General features: G+C 35.8%; 1 pseudogene; it reads left to right on the forward strand.

Annotated features, from left to right (window-relative positions):
• Positions 1-2,376: 2,376 nt before the first annotated feature.
• LOC107153291 overlaps positions 2,377-12,517 on the forward strand; it is an 18,712-nt pseudogene continuing 8,571 nt past the window's right edge.

A 12,517-nucleotide genomic window follows, 5' to 3' on the forward strand; every position in this document is an offset into this window, starting at 1 on the left:
ACACATATTTGTCCCTGGGATTAAGTCTGGTGGTGCTCTACCCCTGAGGTACATTCCCAGTTCTTTTTTTCTTTTTTATTTGGATACATGGACTTGCTGAGTTCCTTAGGGTCTTACTAAGGAACTGAGGGAGGCCTCGAACTTACGATCCTTCAGCCTCAGCCTTCTGAGTCTCTGGGATTACAGGTGTACACCACCATGTCCGACTGAATAACTTTTTAAATATGAAAAATATGACAAATCATTCCATTTCCCTAGTTGTCTTCAAAGCCATTTCTCTCACACTTGAAAACAAACCTCCTAAAAGTTTGATGTTCCATTTTCCTGCTTGTATATGAAAATACTCATGGAGAGAAACCCTGTGAATGTGAGAAATGTGGGAAACGTTCCAGTTTTCCCCGCTTCTTCTATGGACTAGGAAGATTCTTATTGAAAGATTTATGCCAAATAAATAAATCCTGTGCGAGTAAGAAATGTAAAGTCTTCAGATGTTCTAGTTTTGTTCAGTTGTATGAAAAGACTTATACTGTAGAAAATCCTGTAAATAAGCAATGTGGGGCAGTATTCAACTTTCACAGTTTCCTTCAAAGACATCAACAGATTCACATCAGGGAAAACCGTTCTGCCCTTTAAAAAGTGTGGTAACACTTTCAACTTTCCAATTGTCTTTAAAAAGCATGAAAGAGCTCATTCTGGAGAAAATCCTTGAATGTAGAATTGTGGTGAGGCTTCCAGTTGTTTCAAATCCATTCAAATTTGTTCAGACTTAAGGGAATTTTATTTTATCTATCTATTTATCTATCTACCTATCTATCTACCTATCTACATATTTATTTATTTTGGTATTAGGGATTGAACCCAGAGATGTTTAACCACTGAGTGATATCCTAGCCCTTCTTAATTCTTTTTTTTTTTTTTTTCAATTTTGAGTCATGGTCTTACTGAATTTCTTAGGTCTTCACTAAGTTGCTGACTCTGGCTTTGAACTTGTGATCCTCCTGCATTAACCTACTGAGCCTTTGGAATTACAATCATGTACTGCTTTCAGCAAATGACCTCTTTCTTGAGAAAAGCACTATAGGTGTGTGAAAAGAATGTTTAACTTCATTTCTCCTCTTTTCTATTCAGAGGTAATGGAATGGCACCCTGGGGTGGAACTAAGTGTTGCATCAGTGTGAAGATGTGAAAACAGCATTCTTTGCTGGGTTAAATCTCTTTTTACTTATTATTAGATTCAAATTTCCTGTATTTTAAGTTTTTTTTTTTTTTGCATCTGTAGTCAACTCTCACATATTATGACACGATCTTATACATACTATGCATAAATATGTGTGTAAACCTAGTATATAGTATAATTTTGTATATAGAAGTATATATTATATAGAATAGTTGACAAAATTTCTAGTTTAAATTTATAAACATTTATTTGCAGCATTTTAATTATTTTTTAAGTTTCCATCTATCTACTTCCTTAAGAACATTTTCTTTCATATTATCTATTTTTTTCCACTAAAGGCCTTAGCAAATAAATCATATTTTAAACCTCTGGTTTCATACTTAAAGTTAACTTTTTAGAGGCCCATGTGTAATTCTAATATTTTCTGTCTCAAATATCTTACAATTTTATATATGTTGTGACAGAATAAAAATGTGAGAGGTTTTAAATTTGATTACCAAGGTCAGAGAACGAAGGGGGAACAGAAAAGTAAAATTATCATCATCATCATATCTGCAGTGCTTAAGCATTGATCCCCATCCCTATCTCTTTTTATTTTTTTATGTTGCTACAGGATCTTTCTAAATTCTTCCCAAGGGCCTCATTAAGTTCCTGAGGCTGGTTTTGAACTTGTGATGCTCATGCTGTAATCTCTTATGCCACCAAGAATACAGGCATATGCTAGCATGCCTGGTTCCTGGATGTTTCTTGATACCCTGATGTAAATCAAAACATGCCTTGTTTGTGTGTAGTTTCCAAGTGTTGACCAATTCAAAAGCAAGAATTTGTTTCTAATGGGTTTATGTACATTTATGTCCTTCAAGCTGGAAGATTCTGTGCTTCTGTTTTTAATAATTATAGCTTGGCTATTCAGTATCACTTTTAAAAGAGAATTTTGAAAGCTCCCCAGGACTACTGAAAAGTTTCTTTCAACCTAATAAGACAATCTGGCAATTTCCTAGTTTTATATATTTGATTCAGTAGAAATATTGCATACTGGTCTGTGATCAGTTGATGCAGAGTCTGGGTTTCTCTGTAATAAATCCATTTGCCAAAGGCAGGAGTTACAGGTTTGCTAGTGGCCAGTGTGAAGCACATGAGTGATTGCAAGTGTCCTGGGGTGGGGGCATGCTCTGTAGGAGTTCAGACGTGGTGAGTACATGGGTGCAGGAATCCGACTCCTAGGAGGGCCACAATATCTCCTGGCAGGAGCTGCCTACGACTTCTGGGCAATTGGCTGGTATGTGAGGTGGCAGGTGGACGGCTGCCTTCTGATGTATTTGGTTGAGTAGCTGAACCAGTAGGGAGGAATAAGAAATACAAGATTCTTCACTGTACTGAAGACATGTTTTGAGAGCCCAAAACCTTAACGTCTTGGATCTTGAGCCACATATTTTCCTTCAAGTATGCTTTTCCCCACAAACTTTTGTAGCTTGATCCTTTTGTGGAGTGAACTGAGATGGATATGAAGAGGTTTTATATAATGGCATAGGGTTCTGGAAATTTTGAAGACCTGCAGCAGATTTAAATTCCAACTCTTGTTACAACTTTATGGAAGATTGGAAAATTCTCAAAATGTTATGACTCATCAGGTGCAGTGGCACACAGCTGGAATCCCAGTGGCTTGGGATGGTGAGGTAGGAGGATTGTGATTTCAAAGCTAGTCTCTACAAAAGCGAGGCACTAACTAACACAGTGAGACCCTGTCTCTAAATAAAATACAAAAGAGGGCTGGGGATGTGGCTCAGTGTTTGAGTGCTCCTGAGTTTAATCCCCTATAATTTCTCCCAAAATACATATGAATCAAGTTTTAATACACTGTATGATGGAAGGATGGGCCGTCCATTATACCACTTTTTTTCCCTTTGATTTCTCAGGCATGGTTTGGCAGTGTAGAAATTCTGTAAAATGAACAAATTCAATAAAAAAACACAAGTATATGGATTTTTAAAATAATGAGATAGCCAGAGTTATCATATTTTAAACCTCTGGTTTCATACTTGAAATTAACTTTTTAGAGGACATAAATGTACATAAACCCATTAGAAACTAATTCTAGGAGGGCCATAGTATCTCCTGGCACTAACTGCCTACCACTTCTGGGCAATTGACTGTTATGTAAGGTGGCAGGTGGACAGCTGCCTTCTGATGTATTTTGTTGAGTAGCTGAACCAGTAGGGAGGAGTAAGAAATATAAAATTTTTTTCATAATGACTATTCCCACAGTCTCCTGCTTTGGGAATCCTCAGTAATTGATGGTCATTACTGGTGACCATGATTTCTTTATTCCTAAAAGAGTTGTGAAAGTCTCTGCAGTGCAGGAGTCTCTGAAGCTATTAAGAGTGCCTGTCTGTTCAGAGCCTTTTGGTGGAAGAATCCCATATGGGCTTGCCTGATTTGTAGATGGCATCATCATAGAGATTGTGTGAGACTTACAAGTGAGGAACACATTACCACTAGGTCCCCTGCAGCCTAAAAAGTGTCAGATTTGCTTGTTTTTAAAGAGTGTGTCAGGGATCCTTGGAGGAGGATGTCAGCAATGTAAGGTCAACCCTGTGCTCCTGGAGAAAGGGGATGCTGTAAGTCTAATCTCATGGTACATGTCAAAAGCTGTTGAGTACTCTAAAAGAAGTACTTGGTCCTTTTAGAAGTAAGTACAATTTTCAGTAAAATTGCTATTGAAATAAAGGCAACAGAAAACATTAGCCAAATCTTTCTGTTATTAATGTAGAAAATCAAAGTTATATATTTTTTCTTTCAGAATTGCCTTCATATTCTCTCAAAGATTTGGCATATTGTATCTTCTCTCATTTGTTTCAAAAAAATTATTTCTTCCTGGATTTCTTTTATGATCGATTCTTCTTTCACAATTATATTATGTAATATTCAGGTGTTATAATGGTTTCTGCTTTTTATCTTGTTTTTTTTTTAAATTTTATTCCATTATAATCTCAAATGCAAGGAATTGTCTCTAATTTTTATATTTGATAGACTTGCTTTGAGCCCTAAAATATGATGTATTTTAGGGAAAATTCCATGTGCCACTGAAAATGAACTGAATTTGGTTGTCAGTGAATGAAATATTTGATGGATGTCTTCTGGATCCTTTTGATTAATAATGATTTTTAGTTCTGAAGTTCTTAAATTAGTATATTTCTGGATGATCAATCTGCTGGGAAGAAATATGTGTTGGAATCTCCCAGTGTTCTAGTTTCCTTGAATCTTTATATTGGGAAGGGTTTGTTTATGTGGGTAGTTGCATGAATGTTTGGGGTATAAATATATACAATGATTATATTTTGTTGGATGATTCCCATAACCAGTATGAAATGCTGTGGCGTATGTTAAAATGCTACTGCAAGCAAAGGAGTGCAGGCATCTCTTTGAAATAAATAATTTCCTTTGTATATACACCCATTAGTAATATTGCAAAATCCTCTGAAAGTTCTATTTTTAGTTTCTAAGGAACTCTCCATTTTTTTTCCATAGTGACTATATTATTTTACATTCCATCCAACAGTGTTTAAGAATTCCTCTTCCTCAACAGCCTTGTCAGTTTTTGTGAATTATTTTTTTCCCTTTTGTAATAAATAGCCTTTCTAAATTGGGTGGCATGACTGCAGTTTAGATTTGCCTTTCCTTGACAATTTATAAAACTGAGAAGATGCAGAAATGAGAAAGTTTTAAACACTAGGATATTTCAATTTGTGCTTAAAGAAGTTTTACATATGCCTTCTCAATAATTTGGTAGCTACAGTTTTCTATTTATATATATATTTTTTCATTTTTTATTTTGGTAAATTAAATATAAATCTATCCTTATTTTAGATTCATTACCTTAATATATTTTAGGTGTTAGTTACTTAGACCATGCATTTATTTAAAGCTTGTATGTTTATATTTAATTTCAGAATGCAAAACATACTCATATGTATGTATATGTGTTACGTGTATATATACATGTAAAATTTTATATGGTTTCATGTATGTGTGTATACAGTGGAATAGCTAGGATCTAGAGAAGTTCATGAGCTTCAGGCAAGGTACTTACAGCTGTTTCAATGGATAAAAATTAAAGTGGACCTATTATCTCAATTTGATTTATTTTTACATGAGAAAAAAATGTCCTCACATTATGGAAACAAATGCATATTGGTTAAGGCTGCTTCCATGTGATGTGAAGGCTCTATTTTATTATGTTATAGGTATTATAATGTTAGCAGATTGGAACATGGGTAATGAAATAGATGCTGTGTTGGCTTTTATGACACACAGTAAAGTATATAAGATTCATGTGTCATTCATTTTTATCTCTTCCCTTTTCTTTTTCCAAAATTTTGAATCAGGATAATTTTGGCCATCTCATGGTAGATGAGTCATTGACAATCCTGTGTAAATCAGAAATGGCAGAAATTATTGTAGAGGTAGTTGACTTTGAATAGTATGTTTTTACTTGCTAATAACTAAGTTGTTTAAACACCATGATACATGATGTTATCAGTCTAAACTGCTTGTTTCATGTTGACATGAAATGACATTTAAAGAATAATTTGTTCTCATTTTTTTTCTTTTACAAATTATCAAAATTCATACTTTAATATCAGTTACTCCATAAAGACTCAGAATTCTACCTAAATGATCTTAAAATTCATTTGGGCATCCAAATTAGAATGACTGAAGCTCATTTAAAAGTTTTGGCTTTTATATTAGGATAAAGATATATAAGATACAGTGAAAGCATTCACATTAATGTACAACCATCACTGCCATGCATTTTCAGAGGTTTTTAAGCAATATAAACTAAAACTCGTTAATTAAATGCTCTCTCTCCCCTTCTGTTATTCCCAGACAACCACCACTCCAATTCTTAGTTCTGTTAATTTGACTCCCCTGCTTTTTCATGACTCGCTTCTTTCCCAAAGTATAATCTCTTCAGTGTCCATCATTACTGTAGTCTATGACTATATTTACTTTTTTGTAACCCCATTTATTTTATCACTGTGTAAGTGTTTCGCATTTGTTTCTCATTAACCTGAAGATGGACATGGCACACAGATATCTGTTTTAGCACTTCCTTTTTTTTTTTTTTTTTCATGTGTGTGCACCCTAGAGGTGGAAATGCTGGCCCATTTATTAATTCAGGGATAATTTTTTTTTGAAGAATCATTGTATTGCTTTCCACAGTGGCATCAACATTTCAAAATTGCCGCAAAACCTAGCAAAGCTTCAAGTTCTACACATACTTGTCCAAACACATTTGTCTTTTATTTTTGGATGAAACTTTTCCTAGTTGATGTGAAATGGATTCTCATTGCAGTTTTGATCTTCATTTCCCTGCTAAGTACAGATACTGGGCATAAATAATGTTTTTATAATTCATTTGGATATCCTCTTTTGAGAAATGCAGTCTTCAAGTTGTTTGGTCATTTTGAGTTGCCCTTCTTCATTGAGCTACAGGTCTCTTAATGCTCTGGATATTATTTCTAATCAGATGTGTGATTGTGAGAATCTTTCCCTCCTGTGTTGCCTTTGCACTTTCTTTGTAGTATTTGATGATACAAAAAAATTTTAATTTTGATAAAGTCAAACTGATTTTTTGCATGTTATTTGTTCTTTTGGTGTCATATTCAAGAAATCACTGCCTAATACACTGCCAAATACATTACTAGAAAGATTTCCTCTGTACTCTTTCATTGATATGCCTCTCTTCTACCTCCCCCATGCTGCTCACCCTTCCATGGCTCAGCACTCAGCACCCTGTGCTGGCGAACTGACTCCTGGCCTCATCACCCTCTGCAGGGTGCATGCCCTCTTCCAAATCTCTCAAGGGCTGTGTCCCTCGTGATGGCTCAGGGGAGAGTTGACTACATCCTTGCAGTTATCAATACTAGTGTTTTCTCAGATGTTTTAGAATCTTGTTCCCAAGGAGAAAATACTTTCAATAAAATGCTTCTCATTTGTTTTGTGATGTTTTCGTACAATAGCAAAAATATTTGATTTCTGAGAATTTTCTTTCCTTTTGCCATATGAAATCTATTATTTTATTATATGTTTCTATGAATGCACATAAGCATCCATTAGTTATCCATTATTATTTCTCTTTTGTACTTTTTATATTGTCAATTATCTCATGCTGTTTATTCTTTCTCATATTACCCAGTTTGTCCTTTAAAACTTCTCTTTATATTTTTAAAAATCAATGTGATTTATTTTCCAGTAGTCCTTTACTGTTCCATCATCTTGTAAAATTAAAGAGACACGTTTTGTGGATTTAATGACATCAGATTCTTCTCCAAAGTTATGGAATTTTCTGTAAAAGGATCATTATCCCAATCACTTCCAATCTAGGGAATACACTTGCATGTATTCTAGTGTATACACTGTGTGTTGCCAAGAGCATCCTGTGTATGTGTGTGTGTGTGTGTACAGATGTATGCACACAAGAACACTTGTATGAATCTTAATGTTTCATGATGTGAACTTTCCTCAAGTCTGTTGAACTTTGGGTCTAAAATAATATATAAACCTAGAAATACCTTTTGGGAATACTTCTCAAAATTGTTCAATGATCAACTTCATCAAGACCAGAATCCCCTATACTCCTCTGATCTGAATATTCTTGGGACACAGCTCCTCCATCCACTTAGGCAACTGGCAGGTCTTCTATCCAATTTCTTTTTGTTGAAGGGCCCATAAAGCCATGTGTTTGGTACATAAGTGTCACAGAAGCACAGAGACATAATACAAATGCTTTTTGGTAAGAGTTTGGGTACATCTGGGAAGCTGCAGAGAATATTGGCATAAAGTTAGGTACTGACATTCTAAGCACTCTTGAGATTAAATGAAGACCCAAAGGAGACTTGGTGGAGGTGAACACTGAAAATCCAGAGTATGATGAATTACTGTGACTTCGTATGTGAGGTATTGGGCAATAAGATTTCAGTATAGATTTCAGAACAGAGGAAAAAAGTTGATGATCCCTGACTGAACAAATGCTGGACCTGGAAGTGTTGTGCAAAGACCACTCAAGAAGGTAAAATCATATTTCCTTACAGCGAATATTAGAATACTGAAAGTTTGGAAGTAAGTCTTACAAATATAAATATGGAAGAAATAAATCATGCTCTCAGGATTTTAAAATATTTTGTAATATGGACCTCTACTGGATGCATTACGTGAATTTTCTATGCCTATATTTCTGGGAAAAACACAAATATAATAACTTGTGAGTGTGTTTATTGATATAAGACATTTGTATCCTACTGATATTTTAACAAATGCTATTTTCTGTACATCTTCAAGTTTCTTACAAAACATTTTTGTCATAATATTTCTCAGAAAATATTAATTTCTAAGGAAGAATATGAGATTTCTTTTTGGTAAATACATAAAACTGGTTCTTCATTTATGATGTACAAATTTAATGAATAATGCACAGCCTGATTCACAAAGGAATTTTCCAAATTGATCTAATAGTCACTACTCAACATACTGATTCTTGTGTGTCATTGCAGGATGAGCAATATTAAAGCTCTGTGGCAAATTATGAGCAAGTGTCAACTGATTTCATCTTGTTGGGGTTGTTTCCATTATCAAGAGTAGGTCTTGCAGAAACACTGTCACATGCCTATAATTCCACTGGCCCAAGAGGATGAGGCAGGAGGATGGCAAATTCAGACAACCTCTTACTTAGTGAGGCTCTAAGTAACTGAGTGAGACCTTGACAAAAGTAAAAATTAAAAAGTCTGGTAATGCTCCTCACTGGTTGCATACCCCTCGGTTCAATATTCTGTAACAAAAAATTGGTCTTTCCTGTATATTTTCATTGTTCTCATCATCTTGATTGCTCTAATTGACAACCTATCCATGATCCTTCTCATCCTTCTCGATATCCATTTCTGCAAACCTCTCTATTTCCTGCTTAGTTGGCTGTTTCTCATTAATCTAAGTTACATCTCCACAAGTGTCCCTAAGATGGCTTCTGCTTTCCTATTTCATTGAATGTGGAATTCAGTGTTTCTCCTTTCTTACTTTAATAGGTGGAGACACACTGTTTCTGATATCTGTGGCTTGTGATATATAAGTGGAATTTGTTTTCCTCTCCTCTAGCCCATCTGCATAACAACAACAAAATACCTGATTACCTGTACTGGTGATAATGTTTTGCTTTGTTTGGTACCCGCCATTGAACTTAGGTGCACTCAGCCACTGAACCACATCCCTAGCCCTATTATAGGGTCTCAGTGAGTAGCTTAGTACCTTGCTTATGCTTAGGCTGGCTTTGAACTTGTGATCCTCTTTTCTCAGCCTCCTTAGCTGCTGGGATTATAGGTGTTTGCCACTATGCCTAACAATACTGGGTCTTTATAAAGGGCTTTATCATCTTCTGTGCTTATATCACATATGCACTCCATATCTTTTACTGTTGATCCAAGGCCATCAATCATTGCTTCTGTGATATCGCCACCATTTTTGCTCTGGCTTGAATGAAAATTTGGGTCCATGTGTACACAGTGTTTGTGAGCACTACCCTTTCCTCGTGATTGTATTAATTGGAGTTACTTCCTTCTGTGGTCAAGTTCTCCTTGCTCTCTGCTTTATGCACTCAAGATAGGTAAATAGAAGGCTTACTCCCCCTGTAGCACCCACCTCACTGTGGTGACTTTCTACTATATATCCTTTTCTTACACTTACCCACAGCCAAGATCCCTCTGGTCTCCACCAGAGGACAAGGTTCTGGCTGTCTTCAACACCACCCTCACCCCAGTGCTCAACTCCATCTTCTACAGCCTAAGAAGGGTATGGGGCCCTGAGCAGATGGACTCAGAGGATCTGTTCTGTGTTATGTAGATAAACTTTCTGCCTTATTCCCCTGGACTTGTCTGAAAGTCCACTCAGCAATGTGTAGTAACTGAAAATATTATTTTATACCTAGAGTGTAGAGACTAAAAAGAATCTAGAATATAAATGAACTGTTCATCTGTACAAATTGTGTTATAAGTATGTGTAATTTGAAATAAGACTTTTTAATGATGTATTTTCCACTAATTATGAATGTGTTTATTTTCTGCTAATTTACTATCAATGTGGAGATTTTTTTTTTCTTGGTCTTGTTGAAATACAATTGGAGAATGACTATCTGGATTGGCATTCAACATAACAATTTTATTATTTTTCAATTTATTATTTATGCACATCCAAAACAGAAAAAGCAATTCTGCTAAATAATGAAGCTAATCAAAAGCTGTAAGCTTTGTATTTTCTTCCCCTCATTGTATAAATTTAATCATTATCATTTTTTTTTAATTTAGGGAAATTATTACAGGATTCAGCAAAGAACTCATTAGGAATTTTTAAGTCTTTATATGTCACGAGTCAAATTAGTGCTTCTTTGTGGGGGCTGAATCCTAAGAGTGTGAATATCAGTGAGGACTGAGAGGTACCAACAGAGGCCAAGGGTGGAGGGGAGGTGAACCAGAAGATATACAGGCCAGGGTTTAGTCTGATGAGTGGAGGTAAAAATACGGAGGCCCTCCCACCATCCCCCCCAGATTGACACACAATCCACTTATATCCCACATGACCACTACTACTCATGCATCCCCTAATGCCTGTCAAATGAGGCTTTCTTTACTTTCTACTTGCCATCTCGTACATTTATTGAAATGAGTTAGGGAAAGTCAGCATTTATGCACCAAGAATTTCAGTCATTCTTAGCAGATATTTGAAGATGATCTTAATAATTTTCAGCTCATTTAACTAAAGTTTTGCTGAATATTTACAGTTGTAAAATGTTTGGTATGAATTTCTGATGTATAAGTGCAACAAATTTTATTATGCTAAATTTCACAAATCTTTCTTTTTTTAAATTTTTTATTGTTGGTTGTTAAATTTCACAAATCTTAAGAAGTAATTTATGTTCTAATAAAATATTTAACTCTTGCTAAAAGTGAAATTCATATCATTCAGGGTTTAGACTTCAAAAATAAGAAACACACACACACACACACACACACACACACATGCTGAGAGCCATAGCCAAGTAGGAATGACACATGGCAATTTCTTTGTCAGCCTACCCAATGTTGCTTAGAGGGAAGACTCTCCATTGTGGAAATGGGCTTGCCTTGGACCCAGGTCATTTGCAGTGACATTGCATGAATGTTTGAGAAAGGTGACCCTGTTCAAGGACCATTGCAGATCCGGGTTTAGGGCAGTTCCAGTTTTAGGGTGTATCCTGCTGGGAATAGGGAGTATCCTGCTGCCTCAGGCGCCCGCCCCGCTCCTTGAGTTCCCGTTGAGTTTTCACAGGATTCAGAGAGTATTTTGGGATGCAGAGCCCCGGTGGAGGTGTGGATATTCCCCAGAACGTGCGTGTAGAGTGCCAGTGAGAGTTTCGGGAATAAAGAATTGCTGTTTGAATCTACAAGGCTGTGAGTGGCTCGTGATTTTGTGCCCAGCCAGACTGCGGCACACACACACAACACAAAAATTGATTTTTGGCAGTGTCGAGTATCCAAACCTGAGACATGCACCTATGAGGCAATCTCTCTACCACTAAGGTATGCTCTTTGACTAAATTAAAACTTCATCAACAGCATTCAAAAGATTCTCACTCGGCTGGGGTTGTGGCTCAGTGGTAAAGCACTTGCCTAGATATATGAGACACTGGGTTTGATCCTCAGCACCACATAAAATAAATCAAATAAAGGTCCATTGACAACTAAAAAATATTTAAAAAAAGATTCTATTTTTCAAAGTTGTGGAAATTATGCAAAAATAGAATGTGTGCATGCTCAGCCTAGTTATGTATTATACATCTTGTAGTACAAAGTACACTTAATTTTTTCTTTACTCTTAATAATTGGTTCCTCTGGCTCTTTATAATAAAATAGCATTTTGATCCCCCAGATTTTTTACTTTTCATTCCTATAATCTTTCCATAAACTTTAAATTTCATTTTTCTATCTCAATTAATGGGTATTCATTTCATAGTAAGAGTACTCCAATCCTTAGAATTCAAACTTGCTGAACTCTAATACGTTCCTGCTAGGTGTTTCTGCTAGGTGTTCTTGCAATGATCAGGTGTACACTTCTACTTAGTTATAGTTTCCTAGTGAAGCATAATACCTAAGTTCCCAAGAACTTCCTGTCTGTCTTTCAAATCAGACCGTAAGGGTGTTGTAGATCCCACAGGGCAGGGTTCTGGAACAGAAGAGAAAACCAGCTTCTCACCATGGCTAGTGCCACTGCCAACAGAGTTTCTCTTCTCTCCTGGGCTATGTTCCTCTGTTACATCTG

The sequence above is a fragment of the Marmota marmota genome, unplaced genomic scaffold (assembly GCF_001458135.2).
Source record: "Marmota marmota marmota unplaced genomic scaffold, marMar, whole genome shotgun sequence".
Taxonomy (NCBI): domain Eukaryota; kingdom Metazoa; phylum Chordata; class Mammalia; order Rodentia; family Sciuridae; genus Marmota; species Marmota marmota.